This window comes from Alligator sinensis, unplaced genomic scaffold (genome assembly GCF_000455745.1).
Source record: "Alligator sinensis unplaced genomic scaffold, ASM45574v1 scaffold449_2, whole genome shotgun sequence".
Lineage (NCBI taxonomy): Eukaryota > Metazoa > Chordata > Crocodylia > Alligatoridae > Alligator > Alligator sinensis.
The window spans coordinates 54600-63926 of NW_005842831.1; the positions used below are offsets into that span (position 1 = coordinate 54600).

The following is a 9327-nucleotide window of genomic DNA, read 5'->3' on the forward strand; positions in this document are numbered from 1 at the left end:
ACAAGTGTTGTGTGTGTTTTTCTCTCTCTCTCAGGCACACCATGAGCAGTACTGTCCCAGTTGGGACTGACTCAGCATCCTCATGAGGAGTTACACACAGCTCTTCCCCTGCAGCAAGAGCTGCAAGACCCTTGGCTTCCAGCCCTGAGGTAGCTGCCTCTCTTCTCAGTGCAACTCTAGGTTGAAGGCTTCCTCAGCACTTGCTCTCTGTGCCAGCCCTGGATGCAGGCTTCTGAGCAGCAGAGTTACTGAGTGGGTGCTCCTAGGTGCTGGGATCCATGTCTCTTAGCCCCATAGTTGCAGCCAGGAACATGGTGCTGGACTAAGGGGAGAGGAATTCACTAGGAAGCAAGAGGACCAGGCCGTTTCTGCTCTGGAGGCATTTCACAGTGCTGGCTGTAGTATCCCTGGCCAAAGAGTGTGTTTACTTGGCACTGGGGCCCTTGGCACTCATCTCTCCTGGCCCAGGGATGCATTCCCCTTGCAGCCATGAGCCTCGGGCTCTTCAGTGAAGGGTGGGCAAAGACACTCAAGGGCTCTCAAGATACAGAAAGGCACTTGGGGAACACCTTCAGTGAGAGTCAGAGAGGGGGACAGGCCAACTCCTTTTGTGCTGTTGCTGCTGCCCCCCTCTCCCTTGCTGTCCCATTAATACACATAGGCCAGCCCTCTCCCTTCAGCCATTGTGTACCCTGTAGTTTTCAGCCCAGTCCTTGGGCCTAACTATGTCAGCTCCTAGTGAGAAACAGATGAAGCAGTGCTTAGCCTCCTGGTCTGGGGTGCCCAGCACATAGTCCCTCAGGGACTCATCTAGAACTTCCAGGGGCCAAGTGAGCTTCATTGAGAAGGTCACAGAGTAGTGGCAGGTGGGGCAGAGGCAGATATAAGCAAGCTCTCTTCCACCCACACACCCATCACTAGCAAGACCTGGCCTCACTACACAACCAGGCAGGGCCATGGCAGGGGGATTTATATGGAACTGCCTTCCCATCACATGCTAAGGTATGGCTGTTCTCACCTTCCTAATCTCCCTGATGGACAAGTAGCCAATGCTTGTTGAACCAAGCCACCTCAAGCAGTAGGATGGCTTTGCAGCAGGAAGGGGGTGCTTTGTCTTATGCAGCTGGGAGCTCCTGCAGGGTCTAAAAGCCTGGCTTCCTTGGTTTTCCTTAGCCCAGTCAGCACTTCTGGCCTTTGGTTTCTTTCACAGCCCTGGTCCTGGAGGAAGGGGAGAAGCTTGAACTAGGGAAGGTGGTGACTAGTGTCCCCAAGGGAGGCTGGGCACTCAGACTGAGCTGGCTTAGCTGCTGTGCCTGTGGTCTCCAGAGCCAGGTGTATCCTTGGGTATCCTGGGTCCTTGCTGTGGGAGGTGAGATTGCTCTATGGCTACTTGGCCATGGAGTCCCCACAGGAGTTCAGTCCTCTTCTCAGTGCCCCCATGGCAGAGCCCTGCGCTGCCAGCGTAAAGGCCCTCAAAGGTGTTATCCTTCTTCCCCTGGGGGCTCTATGTTCTCCTTGTGCTAATGGAAGGAACCTCAGACTGGATGGGGGTGTGGAGGAGATGTTGAATGGGTACATAGGTGGCTGGTAGGGGGGATTTGGGGGGGCACTTGCCCCCCCTGACAGCTGGTGGCATCTGTGGGTACTCGCCAGCTCTGTCCCCACCGCCTCTGCCACCGCCGGCTTCTGTAGCTTCTCAAGCAGGGCAGTGATAGAATATCAGGTGGAGGTCTAGGCCCATGGTGAGATTGGAGAAGTGCAAGTGAAATGTCCCAGAGGGCAGAGTGGCTGAGAGATGGGAAGAGGTCCTCCAGGGAAGACAGGCCCTTATTTGTCCCAGCCAGGAGAGCCAGTGCAGGAGCCAAAGGTTGAGCTGGCTCCCCAGGAGAAGGGAGGGAATTGTGCAGGGTGAATCCGGTGAAGCCAGCTTTCGAGACCTTGGATAGGAGGAGAACCTTCCTGGGAGGTGGGGAACCTTCCAGTTCAGCATCTGTCTGTTCCCCTTATAGTTCAGGTTCTGCCCCTGCTTCCCCATCCTGGGTCTGCTCTTGTTCTGTGCCTGCTGCACCCTTGTGTCTGACTGGGTCTTTCTGGGCCTCATCAATTGGCACCACCCTACTGGGAGCCCCACTCAGAGTATGGGCCCTACTTGGGTCTTCACTCCAGCTCAACTCATGGAGCCAGGGCAGCTTTGAAAAGTTGGTGACATTTTCTCCTTTGCTTCATGTGAGCTATGGGATGGCTGGTGGCTGGGGTGCAAATGCCATGGTCCATGTGGGGCCTTGGGTGGGGCAGCATGGGACCACCTTAATTGAAGACCTGTTGGCAGGCGCTGCCAACAGTAGTCTCACAACCCTTCTGATTGCAAGCGGCTGTGGACCAAGACTACTCTGCTCACAAAGTCCATGCCCAGGCAGCTGGTTAGCATGGGGTGGGAGCCTTCTGGGCCTCCTGGGGGATTGATCTGATGGTGGCTCCTGCTGAGATCAAGGCCTTAGTGTGTTTGATGCCATGCAGGCACATGGTGAAAGGCCAGTCCCAGTCCCAGTGAGCTGATTAGCAGAAGTAACATGGCCAAGTAGTTTGAGCATGACCTGGGGTGAGCAGTTCTGAGTTTGACTCCCTGCTCTGCCCAGCCCTCTGTGCCCCAAACCATGTCTCTGAGCACCTGTTTTCCTGCCTGCTAAATGACAATAGAATTTGCCTGGCAGAGGGCTGGTAAGTGTTAATGTTTCTAATGCACTTAACATTATCAACCCTTTTGAACTTGTAAGATGGAGGCCAAAGAGGGAAGCCAGGCCTCCAGCAAGTGACTGGTGTCCTAATTAACGATCCCTGTGCTGCAGAGCAAACTCTAAGGTACTGCAATCAATAGGAGCTGCTGATTGCTCTTCCTGAGCGCCTGGAGTGAGCGATGGATTGTTTACCCCGCGGAGACGTGCTTCCTGCAGGTGAGAGGGGCTGACTCCAGAGAACCCACTGAGCGGTATTTCTGTTGGACAAGATGTAAATGATTGTATGCAGGGAGCTTCTGATGGGAGTGGCTGTGGACCCAGCTCTGACAGCCTGTCAATTCTTGCCCTTTACAGAAAAATGAAACAAATTGCGAAGTAAATATACCATCCTGGAAATATCCCGGGGGGAAGAGGTGGGGGGAGGGATGGATCCACTGGACCTTGCTTCCTGCCACTCTGTCTTTTTTGCGGTTGCTTTTCTCTGTGCCCACTTTGGATTCTGCACCTGCTTTGCATGGATATGAGTTATCACTGATGGTGCAGATCAATGGAGATTTGGGCCAGTTATGGCTGTAAGGTGCCATCTGTTTACATGGTGCATTTGCAGAAATAGAGAAATGTGGTCTGTACTTCCAAGAACCTCCAGTCAAACCTGGATAAACAAAACCTGGGAGAGCCCAGGAGCTACGTCTAGAGGTGTTTGGGATTTGGCACATCACAAAAAGTTTTGCCCCAAAGAAAATGTTCCAGATGTTTCCAGCTGGACACACTCTCCCCAGATCCATGGTTCTGACATTTTCCTGCTGTGTCAGTCCCAGTGCTGGGGATGTGAGAAGCTTGCAGGGTCCCTGGCCTTGAGAGACTTCCCGGGGAAGCTTGCTCTGGAGCTGGGGTCCCTGGGAAACCCCTACAGCTGCTTGCAGAAATTGTTCTTCTTCTTAACTCAGTAGTGAAACTGCCAAGAATAAGCAGCAGCAGGGACCAAGGAGCTTCTTGTGCAAGAAGACTATACAGACTTCTGATTGTAGCTTAATTCAGACTGAAACCAGGTTCTGATGCCATGAAACACTCTGCAGCCTGGGAACTCTCCTTTTGGGCTGACTCCCATGCCAACCAATCCTGGTTCATAACGGATAATCTGTGCCATGCTACTGTTGCAATTCAGCTTTGTATTTGGGCTCCTAAATTTTCTTGGAGATTTCCATGATGGAAAAATCTCCAGGTAACCCATAGCTAGCATGCTGGCTCTGGTATACCACACACTGTCATGGGTTGTAGCCAGGAGACCTAGGGAGTGGCTGGGAGTGCTCCTTCCTACTGGAACAGCCGTCTGCGGCTGGTGCAATTTATTAGAATAGCCCTGAGGTGTCTCTAAGCTGCTCCTTTGAACCTATGAAGCTATGACGGCTGTGTGGAGCCAGTTTGTAGTTGCCTCCAAGCTGCACCAGATGCAGAAGGGCTGGTCCCAAGGTCTGTTAGAGGCTGGGGCATGTTGTGAATGATGCTTTTGCAGTCTAGCAGGTGTTTGAAAATGCAGGCTATAGTGTGGGTCTTTGGGGGAGCAGGGACATCCAGCCTGGAAGCTCACAGTGGGAAGCAAGAGACTGAGGCTTATGAAAGTGGCTGCATAGGGGCTCCCTGTTGATCTGCATCAAAAATTCCAAGTGATGGTGCAGGGTCAGTTACCCCTGCAGTGACCCAGTGGGGCTATGGAAATGCCTGCATTGGGGCTTCCCGTTGTTGAACTCCTGCTGGGGTAGTTACAAATGGACAACAGTATCATTGCCATTCGCTGGTGTTTCGTTCCTCTGCCTGTGGTGTGCTGCTGTGTGGGTGGAGAAGGGATATTTCTGCACCCATGATTGGTTTCTTAGCTGCTCCAGAGAGCATGCAGGCACTCCTGATTGTGGAACAGTAATTGGCCAAATCTCTCTCTCTGAACTGACACTACCCCACATCCTGTCACACTCAGCTTCTCAAACTGGAGGTAAGTGGTAGAGCAGTGTGTGACAGTTTCTCAGCTGGGAAAATAGTTGGGGGTCACAGAGAAAAAAACAAACACCAGCTCACGTCTCACTTTGCTGTTGGCATGTTGTATACATATGTCTGCGTGTGTCGGTGAGAGAGAGAGAAAGTAGCTTCTTCTCTTTCAGATCCCCTCCATTAAGTACACAGACATGACTGCCTTTAATCAAGACTATGAGTATGAGATCTGGCTCCATTGCTTGATTGCCATTCAAGGCCACTTGCTACCACCCAGGGTCTGAGTGCTCAAGAGAGCAGGCCAGATACAGGGATGTAAATACAGATTTCCTCATAGGTCTGCTGGACAGACAGCACCTCCTCTGCTTGATCTCATCCCAGAAAGTGAGGGACTTAAATGAACTGAATTTGGAATGAACCACAGTCACATAGGCAACACTGTAGGAGGCAGTTCCTTGCACATCCTGTGGTGTACTGCACACCTGTCAGAGACTTCCATTAAAAAGGAGCCTTGTTTAATTAATTTGCCCCCAAATCTAGATGAGGACAAAAAAATAAACCAGGCCAAAAACTCTGTCCAATTCTAACCCCCTTGCCAGGTTTCAATTAATTTCCTGAAAGGACTCCTCAGTGGGGAAGAAGCAGCAGGGTATGTTTGTATGTAAAAAAAAAAAAAAAAAAAAAAAAATTTGTGTTGGTTTGATCTCCTTGGGGCTTATGCCTTCACTTAGATATGGGGACAGGAAGAAATTTTGGAGCATGGGGTGTTTTTCTTTTTGCTTTTTGTGTTGTGTTCTAGGTGGAGAGTAGGTAGAGCACTAGAAGCAGAAAGTGAGTGACTATAAAGAAATGGAATTGATGGATCTAGTTTCACTGCTCAGGGGAACAAAGTAGAAAGGCAAAGTACATCCCTGATGACAAGTAAAATTTTATTCTTCCAAACTGTAACAGGGTGCCTCCTCATCAGGTCTTTGCTGGCCACCCTGCTTCTGGGGTAACTGCCCGCTTCTTTTGTCTGCCATACCTTGATGGAAAAATGAGAGTTGTTACTAAGGCGGGAGACTACCCGTTACTCACCCTGCTGACAAGGGTAATACCCACTCTGACCTCCCCTCCACAGGTCCCATGCCTCGCAGATGTTACTCTGGTGTTACTTTTCTGGCCTATGGCCAGAAGTGGGCACATAATTGTAGCTCTTTTCTACAGCCCCAGAGGGCCACTCGCACACTACCCCTCTCTCACCAGGGTCCCACTCACTCTGCTGGCTCTCACCCAGCCTCTTTCATACTGCCGTCTCTCAGAGCCACACTCATCCTGCCCAGCCTCACCTGGCTTCGGGCTTAGTTCTCCTCACCTTGGTGAGCCCCGGTGCAGTCTGTTGGGTGTCTCCCACTACCCTCACCTGAGCATTGACTGAGCAGTCGAACAACTGTAGGCCTATTTTGGCTACTGACCCCTCACTGAGCCACTATGCCCCCACTGGGCCTCCTCACTCACCCACACTCATGGGGCCACTCTAATCATCGCCCTTCTCACTCAGGGTCTTTCTGCTAGTCACCAGGTGTTCCCTGATGCCTGGGCATGACCCCATGTCTCTCCTCTGGCCTGAGCTCTGCCTCAGGACTCCTTAACGAACCCTGGACTTCCCCTGCTTGTTAGAACACCACCAGGGATGTGGGGCTGAGGTTATGAGGTGCCCCAACCCGCCTTTCACCTGGGAGGTCACTGGCCTGGCATGTCCTGGGGGCTCCCATGACACTAGGAGCCCCACCTGACCACCCTTCCCTGGCAGGGTGCAGTTCTATGTCTTACCCAGGACAAGGGGTCACCTCCACCCCATAGCTCGTGCCCTTACCTCCTGATCAGGCCAGAGCAGCCACTTAGCCTGCTGTTACCTCCTTCCTCCTGCAGCAAACTGCAGCCCAGCTTCTATCCCTGGGTCCACCATGGCAGTTCTCATCAGGCACCTGGCTGCTGCCTGTTTTCTGCTCTTAAAGCAGCAGGCACCAAAGGTGCCCTGCCACACTGACTTTATCACTGTAGTTCCTGTGGCATCACAAAAATGGGGAAGGGACCTCTTAACCATTTGTGCTGGAAGTGGACAGCACTGCCTCAGTTTCCAAAGATTGTAATGGCCTTCTGCTGTAATAGCAGCCTAAAGGTAATGTTATTCTAATAAGTGACTGCCCTTTTTTCCTTTAGCAAACATTGATTTCCCTCCCTGTTCTGAATGCAGCTGAATTAACAAAGCTGGTTTTGTTTGAACGACAATGATTTGTCTCATGTCTTGTGCCAAATCATCTTACTTAGCAAATCAACATCTGGGATTAATGTTCTCTCTTTTACTTGTGACAAAACAATAGCAGCAACCAAATCACACTATTTTTGATGGTCCTACAGAAATAGAGACTACTTCTGATTTTAATTTCCTGGACTAAATTGGTTGCTATATAGTTTAAATAGAACTGGGAGGGAGTGGAAGGGATCTAGTTATTTTAAATGAGGTGGATTTTCAGTGTTGTGCCTCTGAGGGGATAGCACATACAACTGAGGCTTAAATAGCTTTGAAAGTGAGTGAGAGAAAGAGGTTTAATTAAACACAGTGAAGTACTAGTTGGATTCTATAGCATAGGCCAGTGAAAACAATCATCTTCAGAGACTAAATGAATCTCCTAAACTCTCATATGCAGCATTTTGTACATGATTCATCTGTGTTGACTGTGTTCTCAAGCAGAATACAGCTTTCACCCACACTTCAGGATGACTTAGTGTTTATAGCACAGCTCTGGCCATTTCATTAGGATTCTCACTTGTCTGTCACTGTGGTGTCCAAAGCTCTGCCCCCTATGCCCACTCTGAGCTTCAAGCACTGTAAATGCTTGCAATTTTGTCAGGAGCTTCATAACGTTTTGTGGGTTTTCCTGGAGTCATGTGATCACCCAAGACACAAACCTGTAATTTTATTGACATGAATTTCAAACCCTCCTTGCTATGAGGAAAAGCTGGGGAATGTGACTGTTAAGAGCTCCTGAAAGAAGGCATATAAAAAAGAATGGTGGTAGTTGGTTTAAGTAAATTCTCCTGATTACTCATTAAAGATCCTGATGTTTTGATGCATAGGGTTTGCACTACTGAGCTCCACGTGAGAGTGTGGTGTGAGGCTGCAGCACTTGGCTTTTGCTGAGATTCTGTTCCCTCCTTGGGCAAATCCATTACCTTAGCTATAAACTTGGTAACAGCCCTGGCATCCCCAGCAGAGGTAGACTGAGAAATGCTTTGAATTCTTATTAAGGGGCCAGGCTGCAAAAGCTTATAATTTCTCATTGATTTTAAAGATTAAATCAAATGTACATTATTATTCCTTAATTGTCATAAATAATTAATTACGGTTTTGCTTTTCAGTTGTGCTAGTGAAACCCCATGAGCTACAACCTGTTGCTTTGGATTAGAATGATAATGCAGGTTCTTCCTGGCACCCAGTCCTTTCTTTCTGGACCACGTGTAGCCCCTTTTGCATTCCTTCAACTTCTTGTTTTCAACTGTGGTGCGTGGCTGCTGTTACATCCTGGATGTAGATGCATTTTGGCAGAGGGTGGATAACTGTAGGGAAGCGGGTGGCAGACTGAAAGGTGGTGTGTTCTAGTGGCTGTAAGGGACTGGGAGGTGGTGTTAAGGGTGGATCGGGGGTGAGGGGGTGCAAGTGCACCCCCACCCCTCTTTTAATTCCTCCTCCACCCAAAGTTTAAAACCAAGTGCCTGGCAGTGGCAGCAGCATTTCTAGTTGGGATCAGGTAAATTACACTCAGCCACAGACACCCTCAGCAGTGCCCGTCTCATTCATTCCACAGGTGTCAATGACCCTCTCTCTTCTTGTCTTGACATTCCACCCACCAAGCCAGCCTTCGCTCTGCCATTCTGCTGTGAGCTGCTCCTAGTAATGTGGCAGCTTGTTTTTAACTTATTCCAATTAAGTGATATTTGTTTTTGCTTCAATCTTAAACCAGATAACACAGCCCTACATCCCTGGCATGTTAGTAAAGGTTCTAGTTTCTTTTCGACAGAGAAAAATAGGCAGTGTGTGATCTGCACCCTGCTCTTCAGAGCTCCAGCTCTGCCCGTGGCAGGGGCTGCTGCTGGGGCCTGATGCTTTGGGGGCTGGGGCACAGGACTTGAGCAGAGGCTGAGGGAACTGGGCTTACTTTTTTAGTCTGCAGAAGAGGAGACTGAGAGGGATTTTAATAGCAGCCTTCAGCTACCTGAAGGGGGTTCAAAAGAGGATGGAGGTAGACTGGTCTGAGTGGTGGCAGATGATGGAACAAGGAGCAACAGTTTCAAGTTGCAGGGAGGGAAGTTTAGGGTGGATAGTAGGAAAAACTTTCTCGGGAGGAGGGTGGTGAAGCATTGGGCCAGGTTCCCCAGAGAGGTGGCGGAGTCTCCAGCCTTGGGGGGGGGTGGTGTTTAAGACCTGTCTACAAAGCCGTGGTTGGGGAGGGCTCTCTTTTGAGCAGGGGCGGGTCACTCGATGGCCGCCGGAGGTCCCTTCCCACCCTCACTTCCTCTGTGCTCCGGGCTTGTCCGTCGGGGACGAGGGGCTGAGAGGGGGCGCGGG

At 50.4% G+C, this 9327-nt stretch overlaps 1 long non-coding RNA gene across 2 annotated transcripts in view; it reads right to left on the bottom strand.

The window, feature by feature from the left end:
- Window positions 1–5417: 5417 nt before the first annotated feature.
- LOC112547962 overlaps window positions 5418–9327 on the bottom strand; it is an 18753-nt gene continuing 14843 nt past the window's right edge. For both annotated transcript variants that reach the window (XR_003091750.1, XR_003091749.1), the window contains one exon: window positions 5418–5742. This is a non-coding gene — a long non-coding RNA (uncharacterized LOC112547962). The remainder of the gene's footprint in view (window positions 5743–9327) is intronic.